The sequence below is a fragment of the Petaurus breviceps genome, unplaced genomic scaffold (assembly GCF_028583685.1).
Source record: "Petaurus breviceps papuanus isolate PSGF00001 unplaced genomic scaffold, PetGlider_PUasm1.0 175, whole genome shotgun sequence".
NCBI classification, from domain to species: Eukaryota; Metazoa; Chordata; class Mammalia; order Diprotodontia; family Petauridae; genus Petaurus; species Petaurus breviceps.
This window is the reverse complement of record NW_027185764.1, coordinates 55,943,179-55,958,791: the sequence shown is the minus strand read 5'-3', so window position 1 is coordinate 55,958,791 and position 15,613 is coordinate 55,943,179.

Below are 15,613 nucleotides of genomic sequence, written 5' to 3'. Positions count from 1 at the left end.
ATGTACATGTCCCTAGAAGTATCTTCAAATACAGATGCATAATACTCCTGAGACTTGATAGAAAACATCCCCAACACTTGAAGCAGAAAGCTGATTTAACAAAGAGTTAAAAAGTCAAGTAATAGACTTATAAAATGAGAAAACAGTGTAAAAACAACTCATACTAGAGAATCTTACTTTGGTGACAAAGAAGATTAAAATATACAACCAGAAGAAGACAATAAAGTCAAAGTTCCTATATCAAAAGCCTCCAAGAAAAATATGAATTGGTCTCAGGGCATGGAAGAGCTCAAAAATGATTTTGAAAATAGAGTAAGAGGTGTAGAGGAAAAAATGTGAAGAGAAATCAAGAGTGTTACAAGAAAATCATGAAAACAATTCAATCATTTGCTAGAGGAGACCCCCAAAATACTGAAAAACATAATAACCATAAAAATAGAATAACCCAAAATGCAAAAGAGGTCTAAAAAATCAATAAGGAGAAGAATGCCTTAAAAAACAGAATTGGCCAAATGGAAAAGAAGGTCCAAATGTTCACTGAAGAAAATAATTCCTTAAAAATTAGAATGCGGCAAATGGAAAGTAATAACTAAATGAGAAAGCAATAACTTAGAAAATGAAACTAAGATCATGAAAAAAATGGAAGGCAATGTGAAATATCTTATTGGAAAAATAACTGACCTGCAAAATAAATCCAGGTGACATAATTTAAAAAAATATTGGACTACCTGAAAACCATGATAAAAAATGCCTAGACATCATCTTTGAAGAAATTATCAAAAAGAAATGTCATGATATTTTAGAACCAGAGGATTAAGTAGAAATTTATATAATCCACCAAATACCTCCTGAAAGAGATCCCAACATACTTCTAGGAATATTGTAGCCACATTCCAGAGTTCCCAAGTTAAGGAGAAAATATTGTAAGGAACCAGAAAGAAAAAATTCATGTATTGTGGAAACACAATCAGGATAACACATGAATGTCATATTACATATGTCAAAAGAACTATGATTAAAACCAAGAATTGCCTACACAGTAAAACTGATATAATCCTTCAGGGTAAAAAAGATGGACATACAATGAAATAGAGCATTTTCAAACATTCTTGATGAAAAGACAAGAGGTGAATAAAAATTTGACTTTTAAATATGACTCAAAATAAGCATGAATAGGTAAACATGAAGGAGAAATCATAAGGGACATATTAAATTTGAACCACTTTCATTCATACATGAAAAATAATATTTGTAACTTAAAGGACTTTTCTCAGTATTAGGGTTCTCTATCTCTGTGTATACACACATACACACACAAACATAGAGATAATTGCATACCAAGGGACAATAACAATAAAATTAAGGAGTGAGAGAAAGGAATGTTTTGAGAGAAAGAGAATGGGAGAGGTAGGATGAGGTAAATTATCTCAAAAAAAGAGTCAATAAAAAGTTTTTATTTTTAAAATTTCAGGGAAAGAGGGAGGAGGTGAGAGGGAATGAGTGAACCTTATTCTTTTTGGATTCTGGCTTAAGGGGGGGAATAACTTACACACTTTATTGACTATGAAAATCTATCTTACCCTACAGGGAAGTAAAGGGGAAAAGAATCAGAGAAGGGAGGATGATAGAAGGGAAGGCAACTTGGGGGAGGGTGTAGTCAGAAGCAAACACTTTTAAGGGAGGACAGGGTCAAAGGAGAGAATAGAATAAATGGGGGTGGGATAGGACAGAGGGAAATCTAGTTATTCTATTACAACATGACTATTGTGGAAGTATGTCATATAACTACACATGTATAGCCTATATTGAATTGTTTGTCTTATCAATGAAAGTGGGTCAGGAGAAAAGAAGGGAGGTAATTTGGAACTCAAAGTTTTAAAAATGAATGTTAAAAACTGTTTTTACATGCAAATTGGAAATAAGATACACAAGTAATGGAGTTTAGAAATCTGTCTTGCCCTGCAGGAAAATAGAAGGGAAAAGGATCAAAGAAGGAGGAATAATGATAGAAGGGAGGGCAGATAGGGAGAAGGGATAATCAGAATGCATGTGTTCTTGGTACAGGGGAGCGGAGAGATGGGGAGAAAATTTGGAACACAGAATCTTGTGGAAGTGAATGTTGAAAACTAAAAATGAATTTATTAATGAGAATTCAAAGAAAAATTAAGTAAAAAAAGAAATAGTGCTAAGTTATATGCTCTTTGACATTATTATCAGTGCCTTGCATAAAATAATGGGAATGATGTTCATTAAACTTATAGATGACTCAAAGTTGGTTTCAACTGCTAATACACTGGAATTAGTCAAGATGCAAAGAAAATAGAATCTTGAAAGGCTAGAAATCTGAGCAGAATCTAATTATAGTGAATGGAATTTTAAAATGTAAAATCTTATATATGGGTAAAAAAAAAAAACTTTTAAAGTACATGATAAGGAGGCATGATTACTCCATATAGTGAAATAAAATTTCAGAGTCATTAGTACACTACAGGGTCAGTATGAGTAAGCAATGTAATATGGCAGTCAAAAGCCAATACAGTCTTGGACTAAATTGGAAGAGCAACAGGAAGGTCACAGTTCCACACTTCAGTCTTCATCAGACCTTATCTGAATTATTCTTTTCAGTCTTAGCATCATTTGAAAAGTAATTTGATTAATTGGACAGTATCCAGAGCATCCAAGATGATGAAGGACTTTGAAGTCATCATTGTCAATGTCATCATCATCACCATCATTTATTTATAAAGAGCTTTAAAGTTTTCAAATAGTTTTGCATATTATTATTTGATTGCATTAAATACATATGTGAGGATTAATTAAACTTACTGTGCACGTTTAGCTTGGAAAAGAAAAGCCTCAGGGCAGCATGATAATTGTCTTCTTACCATGTGGAGAAAGAATTCAATTTGTTCTTTTAGTCTCTGTGAGATGAACCAGGAACAGTGAGTAGAAGTTGTGAAGAGGCAAATTAGCCTAGAATTCAAAGAGGGGGAGGAGGAGTACCATCTGTTGGGAATTTTAGAATTGGGATTGATTTTGTGTATAGAAATGATGTTAATGTCCCTTTTATTGAAACCCATAAAGCCAATTTAAACTTTTTTTTGAAGAAATTGATTGGTTATTAACTGACCATTCCCAGTCATTGCACTCTAGTTAATGACCAGTTAACAACTAGTCAAATCATATGTGTCTCTCAGAATAACATTGACTCAACAGTTCATGTAACCTTATGCTCATTCATTAGAGTACATTAATTACACATTCCCCTCATTGCTATAAATTCACCCATGCAATTCATCCATGGTTTATTATTTAATATATTTTTTTCTTTTTTTGTTGCTTGACCATAGATTTTCCATGAAGTATCTACCCAACTTGTCCTGGTCATCTTTAAATTCCTTTAATTTCCCTTGGTCATCTTTAAATTCCTGCAACACTAAATATTTTTATTAATATTATTCAATCCAGCATAGGAATTCTAGAATTTCAAGATTAGAAGAGACCTAAAAGATCATCTACTTTAACCCACTTCTGAAAATTGATGCCTCTAAAATTTACTAGAGTTATTATTCAACCTTTTTTCAGCCTACTACCTTTAAGTTTCCATGAGTTTGTCATCAATCTCTACACGTTCCTTCCTGGTCTATAAAGTAAAACACGTTCAACTAAGCCAAAAATCATGTCAATGCTATAATTTCTCTATTTGGGTGGCTTTCTGTGGGTAGAGTAAAGTTTCCCTGAATTTTTCAAACATAGTAGGCACTTAGTAAATATATATTGGATTGACTTGACATACTGACAACTCTGGCATTTTGGAGAAGGATATTGGAATATGGAGATATTCTCATACCACAAAGGGGCTGAGTTTACTCTAAAAGGGAAAAGCCAGCAGAATTCATTGCCTGAGTCAGAGTTGGACTTCATGGTTGAAAGAATTAGTACTGTGGACCCAATTTAACCTTACCCATTGGATTGACAAGGAACTATAGCACCATTCTAACTCTTGGGATGACCTACTGTGAATCACGTCTTTAAATGCCTTTATCATTCAAAAGGGAAATTTATCCCACCTAAACTCCCAGGAGACCCACTATCAGTGTGAAGACCCTCCCTAAATTCTAGACACTCATGTTGAGACTATTACTATTGTAAATTTATCTTACTCACTGTGGTCATGCTTAATTTGGATTTGTCTCATTTTTTCCCCACTAAAAAGAGGGCTACTTGCAGTAACATTTTCATTTTTCTTGTCTAAAGTCCATTATTGTGGTTCTTTCTGAATACTAGCTCATCACCATTACTCAGCAAATGAAGAATTAGGCTATAACAGGAAGATCCTGACCATATTAATCAATAAGTCATGAAATTACTTTCTATTCCTATTGCTATCAAAATCTAGATAGGTATTTGATTGATCAATGAAGGAACAAGAGTAGTGGTAACCTCTGGCTTTGCTAGTATTTCAAGAACATACCCTGACTATGACACTGTATGGATCCTGTTTAAATGAAATGTGGATGTGACCTTCCTTCAAGAAAAATTTTTAATGTGACTACTTTCCATGCCATTTCCCAGAGAAGACATGCAACTCTAACAGTATACCCCAGGGGTAGTTCTATGCTTTTTACTATACACAGGTGATGCCTAGCCTCAGATCAAATTGCCTTTGGGGGAAATCCAATGAGGAACTCTCTTGCATGGTGAGAGATAAAATCCTAACAACTTATCTGGCATCTGGCTCTCCAAAACCCACACTTATCTGGGAGATAACTTTTTTCTTTATTTAAGACTAAGTTCCTGGGGATAGAGACAAGATGGTGCAGAATAGGCAGGGATTTTCTTGAAATCTCCCAAATTCTGCTCCAAATAACTTTAAATAAGCCATCAAAATGAAAAGTAGAGTAGCTGAACTCACCAAAGGATAAAGTGCAACAATATTCCAGCACAAGACAACTTAGAAAGTTGGCAGGAAATGTTTGCCATACCTGGGTGAGAATGGAACACACTCTAGTGCAGGTGTCCAGCAAACAAGCTGCAGGACTTAGAAGCAACCAAATCAGGAGCAGTAGCAGCATTTTCATCCACAGATGGCAAGTGGGTTGGACAACTGATCAGACGATTACAGGGGTACTTCCGCAGGTTCAGGATTCTGTTTCATTGCCTGTATGGGGAATCTGGCAATCCTGGGAAAAGCAAAATTAGCACACAAAAATTTGTGGCTGCTTGGGAAGTAGGAAACTAGTCAAAGTTCCAAGGAAGGAAAGAGAGTTTGTGGTAGCTCACAGACCATGAGAGCAGTGCCCACACAGCTTTTTGGATAACATCACCTTGGAAAAACTGAAAAGTAACAAGCACCCAGAACTATGTCTTATAGTGGCCACATAAAAATCCTGAAACCTGGGACAATGCCTCCTCCTGAAAGAAATCCCAAAATTAAAAATCTCAGGAATATTATAATTAAGTTCTAAAACTCTCAGGTCAAGAAGAAGTTATTGCAAATAGTTATAAAGAAACAATCAAAATATTATGGAGTCACAGTGAGGATAGCACAAGATTTAGCAGTTTCTACAGTAAAGTATTGGAGGGCTTAGACAATGATATTCCAGAGGGCAATGAAGCTGGGATGATAGTCAAGACTTAAGTACCCAACAAAATAAAGTTCAATCCTTTGGCAGGGGGTGGGGGGTGGGGTAATGGACATTCAAGGAAATTGAGGATTTTCAATCATTTCTGATGTAAAGACTAGAGTTAAATAAAAAAATTGACATTCAAGCAGGAGCCTCAAGAGAAGTATAAAAAGGTAAACAGGAAAGAGAAATCATAAAGAATTTTAAAGGATAAACTGTTCAAATTACTACATGGAAAGACGGTACCTGCAGTTCCTAAGAACTTAATCATTAAGGCAGTTAGAAGTATAAATAGACACAGAACATAAGTGTGAGTTGAATATGATTGAACAATATTTAAAAAAAAGCAAAATTAAAGAGTAAGAAAGAGGAATCCACTGGCAGAAGGGGAAAAAGGAGGTAGAAAAGGGGAAATCATATCAAGTCTAATGCATGCAAAAGGAAGAGCTTTTAAAGGGGAAGACAGGAGTTATAGAGGAAATGAATGAACCTTACTCAGAACTACCTCAAAGGAGAAATAACATGCATACTCAATTGGGTATAGAAATCAATCTTACTGGGGGCAGAATCAAGATGGTGGAGTAGAAACAGGAACCCACAGCTCCACATCACACCCCCTCCAATTCATGTAAAAAATTACTCTAGACAAACTTTGGAGCTGCAGAAAGCACAAAATGACAGAGAGGAGCTAAACTCCCACTGAGGACAGTCCTGCAGAAAGTGGCCAGCACAGTGTTCTGGGGGCTCAGGACAGCCCCCTGCCAGACACAGGTTTTAGCCTCAGAGGAGGCCTGACCAGCTACTGGCTGAAGGGAATTCAGATCAACAGCAGCTGTGGCGGTCTCCACAATTATCAACCCACAGATGCCAAGGACAAAGTGAGAGGTCAGTGCAGTGTGGACATTTGGACCTGGGAATTTGGAAGTGTGATCAGGGGATCAAGGCGAGAAAGAGCAGAGGCTTCAAGGCTGTGCAGCAGCCAGCTCCTATCTACTTCAGAGCTACTGGTCTGCAGATTATAGGAGGATCAAGGGACTAGTCTGAGGGGTAATAGCTCTTGTTTTAACCTGCATGGATCTGGATTGCTGTCTTGGGTGGAGGCCCTGGGGTGCATGAACAGTCTGGCAGAGAGTGTGGATGCTTCAAAGATGGCACCCAACTAATACCTCCAGCAGCAGCAAAAACCCCAGCATTTGGGATAAAGCTCCCATTTCAGGTAGCAGAGCTCTACTGTGGCAAAAGGCTCAAAAGTCAAGTAATTAAGTGGCAACATGAGCAAGCAAGGAAACAAACCAAACAGAAAAATCCAACTTTACATTCCTATTTTGAGGACAAAAAGGATCAAAGCATGGAACAGGAAGAAGACAACAAAGTCAGAACTCCTGCACCAAAAGCTCCCAAGAAAAATATGATCTGGTTACAGGCTATAGAGGAGCTTTAAAAGGATTTAGAAAATCAAATAATAGAAGTGGAGGAAAAATTGGAAAAAGAAATGAGAACGATGAAAGAAAATTATGAAATGACAGTCAATAACCTGGCTGAAGAAAATAATATCTTAAAAATAAGACTAACTCAGATGGCAAAAGAGGCTCAAAAGGACAATGAGGAGAAAAAGGCCTTAAAAAGCTGAATTTGTCAGATGGAAAAAGAATCTAAAAAGCTCACTGAAGACAATCATTCCTTCAGAATTAGACTGGAGCAAATGGAAGCTAGTGACTTTATGAGAAATCAAAATACTATTAAACAGATCCAAACAAATGAAAAAATAGAAGGCAATGTGGCAAATCTCACTGGGAAAACCACTGACCTAGAAAGTAGATCAAGGAGAGATAATTTAAAAATTATTTGACTACCTGAAATCCATGTTCCAAAAAAGAACCTATAAATCATCCTTCAAGAAATTCTCAAGGAAAATTGCCCTGATGTTTTAGGACCAGAGGGAAAAATAGAGTTTGAAAAAGTCCCCCCTTCACCTCTTGAAAAAGATCCCCAAAAGAACACTACTAGGAATATAATAGCCAGATTCAGAGTTCCCAGATCAAGGAGAAAATATTACACCCCGCAATGAAGAAACAATTTGAATATTGTGGAAACACATTTGGGATACCTCAGGGCCTGGCAGCTTCTACACTGAGGATTTTAAGGGTTTGGGACATGATATTCCAGAAGTCAAAGGAGATGGGATTAAAACCAAAAATCCCCTACCCAACAAAACTGAGTTACATGTTCTAGAGGAAAATATGGTCAATCAGTGGAATAGCAGACTTTCAAGTATTCTTTTTTTTAATTGAATGTTTTATTAACTTTTAGTTTACATCATCCATTTCTGCAAGATTTTGAGTTACAAATTTTCTCCAAATTTTCCCCTACCCACTACCCCAAAATAGTAATCCTACTGGATATACCCTCCTCCAATAAGCTCTCTCTTATACCTTCTCCCATACCCCCTTTGACTTTCCAGTAGAGCACAGTGGATATCCATGGCCCAGTTCCTGTATATCCTATTTCCCAGTTACATATAAAATAATATTAATAAAAGTATATGTGTATATATACATACATATGCATATGCATACACACACATACATACACACACACACACACATATATATATATATATATATATATATATATATATATATATATATACACACACACATAAACTTTTGCTTAAAACTTTAATTCCAGATTCATTCCCTTCCTCCCCTGTCACCACCCTTACTGGAAAGATAAGCAATTCAGGATAGTTTGTCCATGTGTAGCTATGCAAAATATTCCAAAGGTGGATATATTGTAAAATACTGACTCTATTTCCCTTCCTCCTATCCCACCTCCCACTTGAGAATGCTTGAAATGATCTATTCTGCTGAATGACCATTTTTCCCATTGAAACACAATACTCAGATTTGCTGGGTAGGTGATTCTTGGTTTTAATATTATTTTATTTTTTATTTTATTTGAAAAAAATAACTTCTGATTTACATCATTCATTTCCACCCAATTTTGAGTTACAAATTTTCTCCCCATTTTTCCCCTACCCACTGCCTCAAAATAGCAGTGCCACAGGATAACCCCTCCTCCAATCTGTTCTCTCCCATATTTTCTTCCATACACCTTTCAACTTATCTAGTAGGGCATGGTGGATCTCTATGCCCCAGTACCTTTATATCTTATTTCTCAGTTACATGTAAAATAGTATTAATAATAATGTATGTATGTGTATATATATATTTAAACATTTGATTTTAAAACTTTGAATTCCAGATTCATTCCCTTTCTCCCTTGTCACCCACCCTTACTGGGAAGATAAGCAGTTCAGTGTAGGATATACATGTGTAGCTATGCAAAACATTTCCATGGCAGATATATTGTAAAAGACTGACTATATTTCCTTCCCTGCTATCCCACCTCCCACTTGTTCTGTTCTCTAGTTCGATCCTGACCCTTTTCAAAAGTGGGTGCTTCCAACTTCCGTCCCCCCATCCTGCCCTCCCTTTCATCATCCCCCTCTCATCCCCTACCCTCAACTATCCTGTAGGGTAAGATACTGTAAGGGTTATGGGATTCAAAAATCTTCCATGCCCCATTGGACTTGCTGATTTAGCAGGAAGGGGTGGGGCAGGAGGAAGCAGAAGCCAAGCTAGAGTTCCTTCAGTTACTGGCAGTGACTGCAGCAGCAGGGGCAGCGGCCATGGTAGCACTAGCAGCTAAGGTGGAGGTGGAGGCTCGAACCCCTTTTATGAGCCATCCAGAATTTCTGCTAAGGACTCCTTCTGAGGACTGCTAGGGGCCAGAGCTGCTAAGAGAACACTTCCTGGACGCTGGGCGGTTGTTGTGAGTGGGGAGAGGAGGACCTTTGCCTGAGGTAGCCTGTTCTGTTTTAAATGCTTGAGAATGTGGGGGCTTTCTACTTTATCTACCTGGGCCAATTTCATAACTACTCTGATGGCTTTGACTTTCTGGTCTTGGGATTCAGTCTTTTGGTATTTTAATAAATGTTCCAGCTTTATCGCCCATATAGAAAGCCTGATATATTTGTGATTGATAACTACATCAGCATATTTTTAATTTCCATAGGCATTGTGAATATTGCATTGCTGATAACCTATTTAGTGTATACTTCATTTCCTCTGAAAACCAAATTCAATGGGAAAAATATTGACCCATTCCCTTTTGCCTTCCTGTTCTTGCTATCCATTGTGGACATTTTCCCTTGCCTCTTCTATATGAGAGAGTTTTACCCCATTCTGTCTCTCCCCATCTCTTCTTATGATATTCCTCTCTCACCTCTTAATTTAACCTTTTAAGTATAATCCCTTCCTATTAAATTGGTCCTGTGCCCTCTATCTATGTATACCTTTAAACATATATACACACATTCACAAATGTGTTCATATGCACATATAACCACATATATAGACATATATGTGTATGTGTGTATTTCTATTCCCAGGCCCATCATTAGCCAGAGATTTTAGCCCCAGAGCGGTTGTGACCAGCCACCAGCTGAAGGTACTCCAGATCAGCAGCAGCTGTGGCCATTTCCAGAATTATCAAGATTGATGCAAGGATCACATGCGAAGGACAAAGTGAGAGGTCAGTGCAGTCTGTACTTTAGGACCCAGAAAGAGGGAGTACATTGGCTTTTGCCACCAGTACGAGAAGCCACTGAGATGCTAGCACAGCCAGTCAGTGCCATGTGGCAGCTTCAGTGCCTGGACTGCAGAGTGAAGGGGGATCAAGATACCAGTCTAAGGGGTAATTGATCTTGCTTTAACCTGTTTGGATCTGGACTGCAGTCTAGGGTGGAGGTCCTGGGGTTTGTGTCAATCTTGCCAGAGTTTGTGGAGGTCTCAGAGAGTTTACCCATCTAATACCTCCAGCAGCTGAGAAAACCTAGAGTTTGGGACAAAAGCTCCCCTGTTTGGGGGCAGAGTACTACTCTGGAAAAAGCCCAGGGGTTGAGTGAGTGAGGGGTGACATGACCAGGAAAACAAAACAAAGCAGATAGAAAATTCCAACATTAGAATCCTATTTTGGGGACAAAAAGGAACAAAGCACGGAAAAGGAGGAAGACAGTGAAGTCAGAACTCCTGCACCCAAAGGTGCAAAGGAAAATAAGAGCTGGTGACAGGCCATAGAGGACCTTAAGAAGAAGATAAGAGAAGTGGAGGAAAAATTAGGAAGAGAAACGAGAACAATACAAGAAAATTACAAAATGAGAGTCAATAACCTGACTGAGGACAATAACACCTTAAAACACAGACTAACTCAAATGGAAAAAGAGGCTCAAGAAGGAAATGAGGAGATGAATGCCTTAAAAAGCTGAATTTTCCAGATGGAAAAAGAATCTCAAAAGCTCAATGAGGACAATCATTGCTTCAGAATTAGATTGGAGCAAATGGAAGCTAATGACTTTATAAGAAATCAAGATGCTACTAAACAGATCCAAACAAATGAAAGAATAGAATGTGAAATATCTCATGGGAAAAACCATTGTCCCGGAAAATAGATGCAGGAGAGATAATTTAAAAATTATTGGACTACCTGAAATCCATGATCAAAGTAAGAACCTAGAAATCATCTTCCAGGAAATTATCAAGGAAAACTGCACTGAGGTTTAAAATCAGAGGGCAAAATAGAGTTTGAAAGAATCCAACAATAACCTCCTGAAAAAGATCCCAAAAAGAAAACTCCTAGGAATATTATAGCCAGGTTCCAGAATTCTGAGATTAAGAAGAGAATATTACAAGCAGTCAGCAAGTAACAATTTGATTATTGTGGAAACACAATCAGGATAACCCAGGATCTGGCAGCTTCTACACTGAGGGATTGAAGGGCTTGGGATATGATATTATGAAGGTCAAAGGACCTGGGATTAAAACTACGAATCACCTAAACAGAAAAAGTGAATATCATGTTTCAGGGGGAAATATGGTTATTCAGTGGATTAGAGGACTTTCAAGCATTCTTGATGAAAAAACCAGAGTTGAATAGAAAATTTGACATTCAGATCCAAGAAGCAAGAGTAGCATGAGAAGGTAAACAGGGAAAAGAAATCATAAGGAACTTATAAAAGTTTAACTAGTAACATTCCTACATGGAAAAACAATTGCAACTGATGAAACTTTTCTCAGTATTAAAATAGTTGAAGGAAATTATATATATGGGCATATGAATACATATGTGAATGTGTGTATATATGTTTACAATTATACATAGATAGAGGGCACAAGACCAATTTAACAGGAAAGTATGATACTTAAAAGGTGAAATTAAGAGGTGAGCAAGGAATCTAATGAGAGGAGATGTGAAGAGACAGAATGGGGTAAACTCTTTCATATAGAAGAGGTAAAGGAAAATGGTTACAATGGAGGGGGAAAATAGCAAGGCAAAATGGAATGGGTTAACCTTATTTCCATTGAATTTGGCTTGGGGAGGGAATGAAATACATACTACATAGGTTTCATCTCACTACAGGAGAGTAGGGGCGAAGGCGATGAGAGGGAAGGCAGGCTGGGAAGGAAGGAGGAAGCACCCACTTTTGAAAAAGGATGGAATCAAAGTAGGGAATAAAACAAGTGGGAGGTGGGATAGGATGGAGGTTAGTATAGTCAGTCTTTTACAATATATATACTATGTTATTGTTTTGTATTAGCCACACATGTACAACCTATACTGAACTGCTTATCTTCCTAGTAATGGTGCATGATAAGGGAGGAAGGGAATGAATCTTGAATTCTGTTTTAAATTCAAATGTTTAATATATATATATATATATATATATATATATATATATATATATATATTATATATATGTGTGTGTGTGTGTGTGTGTGTGAAATAAACACACACACCCTATCATTAATACTATTTTACATGTAATTGGGAAATAAGATATATAGACACTGGGGCGTAGTGATCCACCATGCCCTATGGGAAAAGTTGAAAGTGGTATGGGAGAAAATATGGGAGAGAGCAGATTGGAGGAGGGGATATCCTGTAGGACTCCTGTTTTTGGGCAGTGGGTAGGGGAAACATGAGAAAAATTGTAATTGAAAATCTGGTGGAAATAAATGATGTAAATCAGAATTTAATAAGCATTTGTAAAATGAAAAAAAAGTTACTGTACACATTATAAAATATTTTGTCATTTACCTGCCAAAGTAAACCCAAGACCTATATGAGCAGAAATACAAAACACTTTTCACATAAATAAAGTCAGATATAGCTAATTGGAAAGACATCAGTTCCTCGTGGCTGGGTCGAGCTAATATAATAAAAATGAAAATTTTACCTACATTAAATTATATATTTATTGCCATACCAGTCAGTTTACCAAAAACCTACCTTATACAGCAAGGAAAAATAGTAACAAAATTCATTTTGAAGAACAAAAGTTCCAAAATATCAAGGGAATTAATGAAAAGAAATTCTAGGGATGGTGGACCAGATTTTAATCTATACTATAAAGAAGCAGTCCTCAAAACTACTTGGTACTTGGCTGAGGAATTGAGTAGTAGAACAATGGAATCAGTTCGGTACATAAGACTCAGCAATGAATGATTATAATGATTTACTGTTTGATAGAGCCAAAGAACCCAGTTTTGGGGATAAGAACTCACTATTTCACAAAAACTGGTGGGAAAACTGGAATATCGTATGGCAGAAAATGAGCATAGACAAATATCTAACACCATATATGAAAATCAAGTCTAAATGGGTGCATGATCTAGGTATAAAGGCTGATACTCCAAACAATCTGGAAAAGCAAGGAATAGTTTACCTGTCTGATTTGTGGAGAGGAGAAGACTTTATGACAAAACAAGAATTAGAGGGCATTATAAAATGCAATATGGATAATTTTGATTACATTAAATTGAAAAGCTTCTGTACAAATAAATCAAATGTAACCAGGTTTAAGAGGGAAGTGGAAAATTGGGAAAGAATTTTTACAACCTATGTCACTGATAAAGGACTTATTTCTAAAATATACAGAGAATTCAGTCAAATCTATAAGAATACAAGTCATTTCCCAATTGATAAATGGTCAAAGGATATGAACAGGCAGTTTACAGAGGAAGAAATTAAAAATATTTATAAGCATATGAAGAAATGCTGTAAATAACTATTGATTAGAGAAATGCAAATGAAAACAACTCTGAGGTACCACATCTCACCAGTCAGATTGGCTAAGAAGACAGGAAAATTCAATTGCTGGAGAGTATGTGGACAAATTGGAACACTAATGCATTGGTGGTTGAGTTGTGAACTGATCCAACTATTCTGGAAAGCAATCTGGAATTATGCCCAAAGGGCTATAATTAATTTCATACCCTTTGACCCAGCAATACCCCTTCTAGGGTTGTATCCCAAAGAGATCATAGAAGTGGGAAAAATACCCATATGTACAAAAATATTTATAGCAGCTCTTTTTGTGGTAGCAAAGAATTGGAAATTAAGGGGATGCCCATCAATTGGGGAATGGCTGAACAAGATCCAGTATACGCATGCTATGGAATACTATGGTACAATAAGAAATGAGCAGCAAATGGACTTCATATGTACCTGGAGAGGCTTATACGAACTGATGCTGAGTGAGAAGAGTAGAGGCAGGATAATTTTTTACACAATTACAGACACAACGTATGTGTGATGACCAACTTTGAGAAACTGGACTCTTCTCAGCAATACAGTCATAAGTCAACCCGAAAAGACTCATGATGGAGAGCAATGCTTACATTCACAGAAAAAACTGAGATTGAACCTAGATTGAAGCAAACTACCTGCCCTTTTTTGTTTTCTTTTTTGTATTTGTTTCCTTGTTTCCATTCTTCATTCCATCTATTTCAGTCCTTCTTTATAACCAGACTAATGCCTAATGTGAAAACATGGGCAGATACTATACTTGATTGTGTGCCGCCATGGGGGTGGGGGATAGGGCTGAAGGAGGGAAAATTTGAAACTCAAGGAATTGTGTCAATAAATCTTGTAAACTAAAAGTAAACAAATTAATGGAGACAAAACAAAAAAAAAAGAAGGGTGGGAAGATTGGGGGAGGAAGTAGTCTGAAGCAAGGATGAGAAGAAAGCAGGGGAGAGAGAGACAGACAGACAGACAGACAGATAGAGACAGACAGAGACAGAGAGAGACAGAGAGACAGAGACAGAGAGACAGAGAGAGACAAAGAGAGAGAAGAGAAGAGAAGAGAATAGAAGAGAAGAGAAGAGAAAGAACAGAAGAGAAGAGAAGAGAAAGAAGAGAACAGAAGAGAAGAGAGAGAGGAGTATAGAGGAAAAATAGGACAGAAGGAAATAGTCTCATCATAACTGTGAAAGAATTTAGCAAATTTCACTGATAAAGGCTTTGTTTATCAAATATATAGAGAATTTAGTATATTTTATAAAAATAATAAATCATTACTCAATTGATAAATGATCAGAGTATACATACAGACAGTTTTCAGATAAAGTAATCAGATACCAGGTAGGCACTGGAACTGCGGTATTATCTCCAAAGTGTGTGCTCTTTTATCCAGACTGTGGATCAACCCTGTGCAATGTGTAGTGTCATTTAAAGATGTTTTGGGTTTATTCCAGGAAAAGACTACCCCTACATTGCCAGAGGAGGACATTAAAGCAAACATAGTGCTCTGCAAGTTATACTGTTTTCCCTCAAGCTTTGTGTTTGAAATAGTGAAACGACAAGTTATACCTGCTTGTTTTCATGGGGGGGGGGGGGGGGGGCAAGGCAGCCACTACTTTATTCCCCTTAGATGTGTGGGGCTGGCATGTCCCTAGTAAACATTATCTCTACTGTTATCCCTGCCACTGGGTTCTCACTTCAATCTCCATCTTTCTTCCTTCTCTGCAAATAGTATGAAATTGTAAGAGGTGGCACTTGCATACTAGATTTACTCTCTTTCTTCTTCTTCTTCTACTTCTTCTTCTTCTTCTTCTTCTTCTTCTTCTTCTTCTTCTTCTTCT